The sequence below is a fragment of the Megalops cyprinoides genome, chromosome 9 (assembly GCF_013368585.1).
Source record: "Megalops cyprinoides isolate fMegCyp1 chromosome 9, fMegCyp1.pri, whole genome shotgun sequence".
NCBI classification, from domain to species: domain Eukaryota; kingdom Metazoa; phylum Chordata; class Actinopteri; order Elopiformes; family Megalopidae; genus Megalops; species Megalops cyprinoides.
This window is the reverse complement of record NC_050591.1, coordinates 1,437,085-1,449,528: the sequence shown is the minus strand read 5'-3', so window position 1 is coordinate 1,449,528 and position 12,444 is coordinate 1,437,085. Positions and strand designations below refer to the sequence as shown.

Here is a 12,444-nt window from a genome sequence, read left to right as displayed (position 1 = left end):
GACCTATTTCCAAATTGTAAAACAAACCGAATCGGGGCAAGTTCAAGCTGAGTGTAAACTGTGCACAAAAAAGAAAAACTTAATATCTGGTTCTGTGCAAGAAACTACAAAAAATCATATACATGATTTCAGTACTGGGAAGAAAAAGACACCTGTTACAACACACAGGCAGACTAAGTTGTTTACAGGGCCCTCTCAGGTCTCACAAAAAAGTAGATGAGCTTATTGTTGCCCATGTGGTTAAAGGGATGCATCCTCTTTCAACTGTTGAGCAGAAAGACTCCATCAACCCGACTCAGGAACTGAGCCCACAAACATCAGTTATGTCAAGAAGAACTCAAGGGAGAAGAATTGATGACAAATTTGCCTCAAAAGTGAATGGTTTGAAAGAAATCTTGAAAAGTGTCAAGCACCTGTGTACCACAGCTGACATTTGGTCTACTAGTGTTTCTATCTTTCAGCACACTGGATTAAGCCAGACACATTGGAGCGTTAATCCATTGCCCTTGCATGCCGCCATTTCCCCAGTCCACACACATATAATCAAATAGCAGAGATACTGGATGAAATTCACTCAGTATGGGTTGTCCCATGTATGCATTGTTGAAACAGTTACAGGCAATGGGGCCAACTTTGTAAAGGCGTTCAAAGAATTCAATGTGTCAGCAGTGTGTAAAGAAAATCACAATGATGAGGAACAGCTTAGTTTTGTGACCATAGACCCCTCAGACTCAGAAGAGAATGAGACTGGAATAATTTTGCCCACTCATCTGTGGTGTGCATGCCATACCCTCAGTTTAGTGGCTACAACAGATGCCAAAAGAGCAATGAAGGACAATTCTAATCTCTCATGCCTCAATAGCTCAGCAATGGGAAAATGTTCTGCTCTATGGAATGTCTCAGGAAGACCCAAAACGGCTGAAATGCTGTCTGAAGTGTTGAAATGCAGCTTGACAACACCTTGTGCGACACGGTGGAACTCTGTATGACAGCCTTTGTCAGCTATCCACCATTCGAGAGAGACTTGCTGACATCATGACAAAATTGGACCAAAATTTCATTTTAACCCTTTCGCATTTAACTTATTTGTTATGGTACGTAGCGTGCATGTAACCTTATATGGTTCTTTATGTTTTCATTTGCGTTAAGTTTCTTATAGATTTCAGTTAGCATTTGCTATATTTTTAGAGTTAAATCACTGTTTCCTCAAAGCTAAAATTAGCTAGAATTTCTCCAATCTAGTGTTCTAATTGCACCAGTTTTAGCATATGCGCTAAACGGCTAATCACACCGGTGTGACCGTACGCACAAAGGGGTTAAAATGAAATTTGCTGTTCAGCACATCTGTGTTTGCCACGCCTTTCAGTAATTCAGCCAGGTAAATATCCGCGCTGGAATTACGGAAGGAAGTTGCGGTCAAACTTGATAATATGATTAATTTGCATTAAAACATTAACGCGTTAAAGTTTCGCCATTAATCACGAACAAGCGTTAACGCCTTAACATTGACAGCCCTATTGATTACTAAATGATTGTACCCTAATTGAAGTAGCTGTTTGAGGGATCATGCATTTGTATGCCATTGCATGAAAGACTGCCTGACACATAATTTATTATTATATTTATGATTAACAATCGAATGACTATTTAATTAATTACACAGCAACTAGTTTCTATCAGTTGTCTGCTTATGAATGACTTGTTTGTCATTGAGTGTTGCTGATGCAAAGTAGGCCGTTCATTACCAAACACCAAGTAACTAAATTATGATACAATAATGAGTCTTTAACAAACTGTTAGTTCAACATTAAACTGTTGGTTACTTTAAAACCTTCATCTGGGTGATCACAGGGATATGTGGGGATCTGGGATGTAACAGGCAGGTCAGAATATTTGATCTGTTGACTGGTTGTCAGATTTATGGCATGCCTCGTTAGGCAGAGAAAAGCTGTTGCTCTCAAACACTGTCCACTTAATCAACTGAGTCAGTGTACTGGTGAAGGGATAGATCAAATAGGCTGATAGATAGAAGATTTGCAAAGTGATTTCATGCTCCCTTGGAAAAGTATTTTTAGTTTTTTTAAAATACAAAAATACAGTAATTTATTTTGATACATGGCGTAGCTGCTGTATTTCGTAGTTTATTTTGATACACTTGCAATTAGGGTATTTGGTATCTTATTTTAAAACACATTTTGATGTATCTTTGCCCATCCCTGCCCCTCCCCCTTCATGAATATTTTTAATAAGGCTGCAATTCTGAACACGTTTCGCTTCAGCAACAGCAGACATATACTAGGCAAATTTTGGCTTTTAGAAAAAAAGAGTAATGAAAATAGTTTCAGTTATACTGTCAGTGAAATTGGTGGTTTCATCCTCTGGCAGAAGCAAATCCCAAAACACATTCGAAAATCAGGTATGCCAGGTCAAGCCTATTTTAATCAATGCTGTAAAAATTCCAAGATTTTTATAGAATTCCAGTGAATGATGTATTGGGATTAATGAATATGATGAACCATCCAAATGATTTAACAATCAGTACTGAAACAGAAAAAAGTAAAATAGTTGACAGCATAGGTTTCTGAAACACCCAATGGTGCAACTTGGACACATCATCAGTGATGAACCCAGAGTCATAGGGTGTTTCGGGTCTTAGATCATCAGACACCCTCGCCTGGGTGACCCAGCCCCAGGGGTGATCAGTCCCCGGCTTGTGTCCAAGTAGCATGCTACCCCATGGATCACCCCTCTTGATCCACAGCCACCTTGAAGCTTTTTCTGTAGCTACAGTGATGTTCTTGGTGGCTCTTCTTTCCTGCAGCCCACCTCAGGAGACTGTCCTGCAAAGCCCCTGCAGCCCACCTCAATGGGCTCACAGCGGGCCTTCCACCCATGCCTTCTACATTCCTCTGCCAGTTCGAGATACTTGGCCTTCTTGCGCTTATGGAACTCCTCTATCCGGTCTTCCCAAGGGACAGTGAGTTCCAACATGACCACTTCCTTGGAACAGTCAGATGTTAAGACCAAATCTCGCCTGAGTGTCGTCCTTGCAATGTGTTCAGGAAACTTCAGCTGCTTCCCTAGGTCAACCTTCAGCTGCCAGTCACAAGCTGAGGCTAACAGCCCAGTAGAGGCCCTGGGCTCCACCTGAGGTCTCTCTCCTGCCCTGAAAAGGCGATGTTGAGCTGATGTTTGCTCTGTTGGAGTCTGATGCAGATGGGGTCAGCTACTGCCTTCAGCACCTGGTCATGGTGCCACCTGTACCTCCCCTCTCCCAAGGCTTTCGGGCAGCAGCTCCAGAAGTGCTCCAAGGAACCTCTTGCTGGGCATAGTGGGCATGTCGGGGTATTGGTTAGACCCCAGCAATGCAGGTTGGATGGGCTTGGAAGGACATCATACACTGACTGGATCAGAAACTTGAGTCTAGCTGGTTCTGACTTCTGAAGTTCTGCCCAGGTGATCTTACAGGCAGTTGTATGGTCCCAATTAGTCCAAGCTCCCTGCTTGCGCATAGCCACTGTCCTACTCCAGCGTTCCTCTTCCACCTCTGTACGGATCTCTCCCTGGATCAGCTGATGTCTCTCTCTCCCCTGGGCTTTGTCGTAGCGTGGTCTTGTGTTGCTACCAATCCTGGCTCGTCCGACTACTACAGAGCCTACCAGCGTGCCGTGTCTCAGCCTCTCTTCTGCCTGTTCGACTGCCTCCTGTGCCCGCCACTTCCTCCCAGTTCTAACTGTGATGCCTGCAGAGGAGACTCTGGTGTCGGTTGAGTCTCTATAAAATAACACCTCTCTAACTCTGGTGACCTTAAATTCCTCTGTCAGGCCAGTGAAAGGAAGCTGCAGCTTGTTGGTGTGCCCATAAAGGGCAATGCTGCTTAGGCTCTTTGGAAGGCCCAGCCACCTGCGAAGGAACTGGCTGATGTTTCACTCAAAGCCCTCCACGATGGTCATTGGAACTTCATATATCAGCAGTGGCCAGAGAAGTCTTGGCAGGATAGCATGCTGATAAATCCATTCCTTGAACTTCCCTGGGAGTCCTGACTTATCCACTGCTGATAGCCATGCCTTCAGCTTCTATAGACTTCTATGGTGCAGACTCCTTCTGGGTTCAGATTAATAAACATGTTAAGGGGGACATTCAATGAGAGGTGACATGTCATATATTTGTTCTATTACAGTGTGGCTCTCAGAATATACTTCTCAACTGTCATCCTTTAGTACATTAACACTTTAATTGGCATATATTAATTGGTTTTCAGAAAATGATTTTCTTTAACATGAGACTTTGTTCACTGGAAATGCACAGAACATTACTATCTAATCATTGATAACTACAGTTGTCAAAAACAGGAACAGAAGGGGTTATCCTTAAAAATAGCTTGAGAACAAACCAGTGTGATAATGTTCAGTGATATAACCTATTAAATATTAAACTGTTGGTTTCACATTAAAACCAAAATATTCAAAAACATGTTGGACTGATACATGTTCGATCTAAATTGTGATAAAATTTACTTTAAGTGCTCTGAAGTTAAAAAATGCATTTCCAAACCTAATATCCAGTGAAAATCTGTTGCAAGATGTGGATCCCTTGACAAATCATTCAGCTATCAGCTGAAAGAGACATTCGTTCTCTGTCTCAGAGCAGTTCAATCTGGAGTGTTGGTGCCCAGCACACATCTTAATGATGCCAGATGCAAGGAAGGTGTTGTTCCTATGCCGGTCAGGAAAAACAAGAACACTCCCCTGCCCATCTCTGTAAATCTTGTGACGGAACCACGCATACACAGCCTGAGGGGCAGGGGGCTTGGGGTGTGAAGCATTGGGTCCTGATCATTAGTGCTGCGATGACGAGGGAGCAGGAACCTGTGGTCTGTCACAATGAGGCCAAGGCTGTAATACACAGTCAAATCGCTTTTGGCTGTGTCAATGCACAGAAATCCAAAGGGGGTCCCAGGATGGGTATAGAAAATGAGATTTTTACTGCCAGTGATACAGCGTGTACATCCAGAGCATGGCGAAGCTGGGCCTCTCCAACGGCACAGCAAGGCCAGCTGCTCTTACTGAGCCAACACCCAGCTCAACTCCTTCAGTGCTTTACATAAAGCTTACATCTCCATTCAGGGGCATACCATGAAATCCATATGCACTGATCCTCAGTCCTGCTCCTGGGGCCACCCTGTTCTGCACGTTTTCCATCTTTCCCTGCTTTACCTACCTGACTGTACTCATCAGTGGCACTTTTGACTAGCTGAGCACACCTGATTTAATCACTAATTTCAATCAGGTGTGTTTGGAGTAAGGATAGATAGAAGATATGTAGGACAGGGGGGCTCCAGGAGCAGGACTGAGAAACACTGAATAAGGTGATGAAAACCAGGGCCGGGCTCAGTGCCTGTAGTTCCTCATTATGTGTTTAAGCAGTCATGACAATGAATTATGGCAACGTAGGTTATGCGATCTGACACACGTTCACACACCTGTCAATTGTGTATGCATCCATCTGCAACACCTAGAGGGTCACATTCTGGATCTAGAGGTCTGCCTTTAAGAATAATGTGTTTTAGCAAGAATTAGCAAAGGATTCACTTTGCACACACAATGCCATCCACCAGTAAATAAGTGAATTGCGCACAAAGCAACATTAAATACCCACATTCTCAGTAGAAAACAATGGAGTAATCCAATAAATAAGTGATCAATGTGTATGTTTACATAGTGATGAAAATTATATAATGTAAATGCTATAAAATCCCAAAAATGGTAAATGAAGTTAACGTTCAGTGCTGCTTTCAATGCTGAAAATGTACTGGCCTTGGTCCTCTGATAAATGGGACTTTTGTTCTTCTGCTGCAGTCTTGGAACAAAAAAAACAAAACTAACAGGCAGACAGGCACATTACATGTTAAAAGTTTGTACTTTATCCAATATTTACATCACATGTTACTGTTACACGTACAGGGTGTGTTTTGTGCTGACCTTAATTTTCCGTCAGGAGCTGCACTGTTCCCACTCAGTCACCTCTCACCTTAATCTCAACAATCTCTCCCTATCTATCCTTTCCTCCTTGGTTACTTTGTCACTTCCATGTATACAGTTTTTCTCAGATATGCCAGCTAACTCTGCTTCTTTACTCTGCCGGCTTCTTTCTGTTACAAATGCCCTTTACTCCACAAAGGCTGCCTCCCCGTCTAATGTCCTAATATTCCTAGACCTTTCTGAAGCCTTTGGTGAGAATTGGTATTTCAGGCACTGTTCTCAGCGTTAATCTTACCTCCTGTCAGGTGTCCTGGAGAGGTACTGTATCAGCCTCTTAGAGCATCTCTATAGGAGTCCCTTAGGATTCAGTCTTTGGCTGCCTTATCTTCTCCTTGGATACAAGATCATTTGGGTCTGTCATTTTCTTCCATGGCTTCTCATATCACTGTTAGGCCAATGATACTCAACTGTTTTTCTCTATTCCTCCATCTGATACCCAGGTTTCATCATGCATCTCATCTAGCCCAACTGATGTCTCAGTGTGTACGTCTAATCCACCTGAGACTGAGTTTGGCAAAGACAAAGCTACTGTATATACTAGTCATGGCTTCTCCATTCAAAGACCTGACAATCACTGGGGAAAACTCCAGAGTCAGCATCCTGGACCATCAAAACTCCCGCAGTGACACTTGACAGTGAACTGACATATGCAGATCGTATAGTATGAGCATGAGAAGAATCCTCCCCCTCCTCATCACCTACACCTGGTCCAAGCCCTGGCTCTCTCCCACCTAGACAATTGCAACTGTCTCCTCACTGGCCTTCCTACATGTTCAATCGATCGACAATCAACTGGTCCACAATGTCCCCAAATTCTCTCATGAATTATCCATCCTGGTTTCCCTTTAGTGGCAGGCCTGGATTACCGCATGGGCCTATTGGGCACAGGCCCAGGGGCCCAGAGGTCACAGGGGCCGTAAAAACTCACACCAAGTAAGCCCTGCTGCTCCAGGGTTGACCCTTGAGAGACCCTAAAAGGCCCGTAGCAATAGACAAAGGGCTACATGGGCCCCCAACCTGAATGCAAGTGGTCTAGAGCTAGTCTGATCATTATAGACTGTACTGCTTTATAGATGTACTGCTTTAAATGTATGGCTATTTATCAATCCGTGTTTTTTCCGTTCTTGCGTTCTTGTGAACTCGTTTGAGGTCATCTGTCATGGCCCAAGTACGGTTCCAATACAAAGAACGCAAGAAACCAAGAACTCTTAAAATGCCCGGATGTGTTCTTGATCCGCCCCTTTTATCGAGGATGCATCGGTTGGTGACTTGGCCAGCGAGAACGCATCTGATATCCCAGAAGTCATCGCGAGAATAATGGCAGAAGAGGTGAGCGAGAAGCTCAACTGTAAGTTTTTACTTTTCTTATTTCAAGTAAATGGTACCTGTAAATCAGCCTCTGAAAAAAATGTGACGGGCAATGGGCAGTATAGTTGCAGAATATTTGCTTATTTTATATAAGAAACAGCTAATTTGTAAGTTTGCTCCAACTGTCATGGGGAGTAGGCTTCCATTAGCTAGCGTTATTCAGTTCAGTGGAGACGGTAGTTAACGTTAGCTAAGTTGTGCTACAGAAAATGTAACTTGAGGGACGGTTTTTTAGCTTTGTAGTTGATCGCACTTTTAAAATGTTCATATGAATATGAATAAGGCTAAGTCATCTTCACATAAATATTTTATTTTATTCAGGGACTGCTGAGGAGATTAAAACCTTCATAGAGTGGAGGGGGGCGAATGAGGACCTCTTCACAGGGAAGAGGAATTCCTCAAAAACTGGATGGGAGTGAGTAGAGATTATAAAGATTGTAACTTTGGCAAATATTACAGGTTTTCAATCATTTAAATACAAATAAGTCATCCTAGCCATGATAGTTGAGGTATGATGTACATTGTGGTAGCAGGTTGGGAAATAGGCACCTGCTGCTGCCAGCCAAATGCAGGACTTTTGCAGTAGCTTGTGATATACTCCACCAGTAAGGTGTAGTTTTAACTTGTTTCTCGCTTACATGGCATTTTATGTAGAACATTTGTTTTCTCTCTGCGCAAATAAATAAAATAGCATGCAAATTAGAGATGGATTTGCTTAATACTTATCTGTTTCCCTTAATAGTCGTCATTTGAATTTACATTGTTCTGATATGACTTTCAATTTGTTTTTCCCAGAGTCTTCGTGAATCAGGTTGACTTTGCCATAAGTGCAAAACAAGCAAAAAAAAAAATGGAACAATTTAAAAGAAAAATACAAGGTAATTTAATACATTTTTTTAAAAAAAGGAATGCTTATTTACTGTAATAGCTACACCCTCAATAATTGTAAAGTCAGATGTGATGTGATTGCTTGTTGCGGTGTTGTACAGTTCCCAACACCAGTTGTTGTTTGTTAGTACTTCCACAGATCAGGCAATTTGTGACAAGATGAGTGCTTTCATGAGGTTTTTGTTTAATGCAAAACCATCATGATTTTATAATCAAAATGATATACACAAATTTCTAAGATCCTAGCAACTCTGCAGCTTAAAGTTGGACCTTTGCTTTAAGGAGTTGAGGGACCCACCATGGCAGTGGTATGACGCAATGGATGCAGCACTCCAGGGGCAGCACTCTATTAGTCTGCCCCTGGTAGTTGCTGCAAACATTACATCCACTGCAGGTGATGTTGTGTCCTCCCCGTCCTCTGCCCCTGCCCCTGCCCCTGCCCCTGCCAGGGAGAGAGCCAGGCCAGCAACAAAAAAGAAGGCTGGGGAACTCTTGGACTTTTTAAAGATGCAGGCAGGGAGGGAAGAGGAGAGAGAGAGAGCAGCAGCTGCCAGGGCTGAGAAATACCTGTCACTGTTTGAAAGACTGGTGCACAAAATGTAGTACTTAAAATATAGATTTTTTGGGGGGGGTGGGATTATTGTTAAACGCTTTATTCAGTTTGATAAATGTTTGTTTTTTTTTAAAGCGTAATGTGGCAAAAGTTGACAAAAGAAATGCAGACTTAAAATAATGTTATACTATGGCAAGTCATGGCTAATAACACAAGCAGTAGCTACCCTTTAGGTAGGTAAGGTAATCAAATGAGTAAAGTTTGTGATTAATATACGAGAGCTGATAAACCCCTACGTTCAGGATTGACAGAACATTTACTGGGATTGCAAAGAAGGGAACACCACTGCAATGCCAAGAGTCAGAACTTTAATTTGAGCTCATGTAAATGCAAAAGAAACACATAAGGAAATTATGAACCAAATAATGTAAATGTTGAAAAATTCAGTTCAATTCAAATGAAGCTTTATTGGCATAACAAATAACACAACAATACAAACATTAATTTGAAGAAACAATAAATAACAATAATTAAATATATACTGAATTCAAAGCAAAACAAATAATAGAAATGCTGAAAAACTGAAAGTACACCCCCCAGCACACAGTCTTCTGTTTTTCTCCCCTAAATGTAGTCATGCTCCTGTAGACATTGTTGTGGAAAATTTCTGATTAAGTGTATACCCCATGTGGAAATTGTAAGCATTGCCACTTTCACCCCACCAGAGAAAAGCGGAGCTTAACGTGGTACGATTAAGCTTGTTACTTGGTGGAGATAAATTATTGCCAGCAAACATTATAAGCATTGCCAATAGATGTTAGTTTTTTTATTTTAAGTGCAGTTATTGATATATTACTCTATACACTCTATTAATTAAACAACATAACACTATAGGCCTTAAATGAATAATAATGTATTCTATTATACTTTGTATGCCTGTGAGCAGAAACTAGAAAGAAGGGTCAAGAGAGTACAGGAGACTGCAGGAGGGGTATGCAGCTGTGAGATACCTGTATGCCAAGTAAGACCTGTTGTGGCGCTGTTAATGAGAGTTGGACACTGTCCGAGCACTGCTCGGAGGATGGACCCTTAGTGTAAGATAAAAGAGTTGGAGTCTAAAAAAGGGGGGTCGCAAACAGGGATTCTTTATGGAGTATAGCCAAGGCAGAGCAGGTCAAGAAAGGACAGTTATTTTTTATAGATTAGATATGCGTAGTCTTGGAGATAATAGTGTACAGCCAAGGCGGGGTAATTATTTTTAATTAGACAGGTGTGATCTTGGAAAAATAGTGTACAGACTGTGTGTTATGAAACTGAAGGAGGGGGCCTGAGTCTAAGCTCCAGGAGAGGCTAAGGGAATATGCATAAAAAGGGAGATGCATTTGGGGATGGGGCTGACTGCTTGGGGGGGCTGCTTGCCGGACTGCTTGCCTGACTGCTTAGGGGACTGCTTGGGGGGACTGCTTGCCTGACTGCTTAGGGGGCTGCTTGGGGGGACTGCTTGCCTGACTGCTTAGGGGACTGCTTTGGGGGACTGCTTGGGGTTATGACTGATGACGTTACTGCTCCGCGCGGATCAGCCCGGTTTACTGTATGTGATTTTGAACCATGTACAATAAACCTTTTGCATCAGACTTTGAGGAATATTTTGTATTAATTTTTGGAGATTGTTCATTTTTGCATTTGATGTAGCTTCCTTGCGGCGCATTAGCAGAAAACGGCGGGGAGTGGTGAGGTCACCACAACATGCGTGGAGTTCTGCAGGAGCAGACAGATGTGCTGCCAGTCTGGCCCAGAGGCTGTTGCCAGACACCTCCTGCTCATCTGCGCAATCCTCTGCATTGTCATCCTCTTCTCCCTCATGCTGCGGATGGTCCTCCACCTCCACGTTGTCATCCATAGACAGACAGAGGTTGTGGAGGATGCAGCAGGTGGCGACCACCTTGGGGACAAACAGCGGACGAATCTCCAGAGCCCTCAGGAAGATGGCCCTCCAGCGGGTTTTCAGCATGCCAAATGTGCGCTCGATGACGCACCTTGCCCTGGCATGATGGCTGTTGAACCGGGCCTCAACACATCCTGGTGGTATACATAATAGTGTAGAATTGTTCTATAGTTACATTATTTAGTAATGTTATGTTATTTACTGTGGGGTCCAAAAGTCCACTACCAAGATCTGTTTTCATCATTCATCAAAAACAAACACACCATATTTATTCAGTTGATATATATCTGACGCAAGATTACATCATTTTTACTAACACAAGTCAAGACAACTTTTGCAAAGGAAGTGTCTTTTTTCAACATTAAAACACCTGCAGCAGCAACAACAACACATAGAGGACTATATTAATTATGTCAATATTCGGTATTAGTCATAAGACCGAAACAACTGAATGTTGAAAATAAACGGTACCTGGTAGTGAACTCAAATTTTTGGAGCCCACTGTGTGTGTGTGTGTTGGCAACGTTGGATTTAAATCCAGTAAATATCCCTACCAGCTACAGGTTGTCGAAACGGGGTTATGACAGCCACAGGATGCTGCAGGCATGGATATCCACCATCTCCAAGGAGGAAATAACCAGCCGGGGGATAAAGGGTCTCCTTATACATTGCGGATCTCCGTAGGGCATCGTGCACAGAACCCGTGTTGCCAATGGATACATCTATGAATTTTCCGCTGCTGTCACAAATGCCCTGCAGGATCACTGAGGGAAATAGCTTTCGGTTCAAGTAACTTTTTTTTTGTGGCTCAGCAGGTGGGCATATCCTAATGTGGCAGCTGTCAATGGCTGCAGCGAAGCAGAAAGCTTCATGGCCGGCCAGACGAGCAAAACCTGCCTCAACCTCCTCCATCTCATCTGTCTTGGGGAAATGGATGACGCGGTGGAGGATGGTCATCATTTCCTCCACCACATGGTGTACAGCTCTGCAGACTGTAGCCACCGGCATAGAAAAGGTGTCAGATGTCACACGGTACGAGGCACCACATGCAAGCCAGTAGAGAAACATATACACCTCCATCTCGTGACTCCAGCCATGCCTTTTTTTTCTTGGCAGGATCAGCAACCTGGATCAGCAGGTTGATGGTGTCCCTGGCGAGCCTGAAGGCTGGTTTTGTGTCTTCATCAGAAAAGACTATCTTGAGGATGGGCACTGACTGGTCATTGACTCCAGCATATTTCTTGAGTGGAGCTCCATTCTATTTAAAAATGAGAGTTAATTTACCATTTACATTTATTCAAAAAATATGATATGAAATGTCCCCTGCGCTGTCCCCTGCATTGTTCCCTGCACTGTTCCCGCGCTGTCTCCCCGCTTTAAAAAATGATAGAATTATTTTCAGAATTATTAAATATGTTTGATTTTGTTCAGCAAAATGTTTTATACCATTATTTGACATTGTTTTGTTTATTCCATTAAATGTTTGTGACATAGTGCTGTCACTACAGTTGAGTATGTGCTCTGACTGCCATACCATGCCAGGCTCGTGGCTCTTTGGCATTGTGGTCAAAAGCTGCAGTTTGCACATACTCAACTGTAGTGACAGCACTCTGTCACAATGTTCATAACTGATAATATTAAACACCTTA

The 12,444-nt window shown here is 42.7% G+C and overlaps 1 pseudogene; it reads right to left on the bottom strand.

Moving 5' to 3' along the window:
* Nucleotides 1-260: 260 nt before the first annotated feature.
* On the bottom strand, nt 261-12,356 carry LOC118782871 (annotated as a pseudogene).
* Nucleotides 12,357-12,444: the final 88 nt, after the last annotated feature.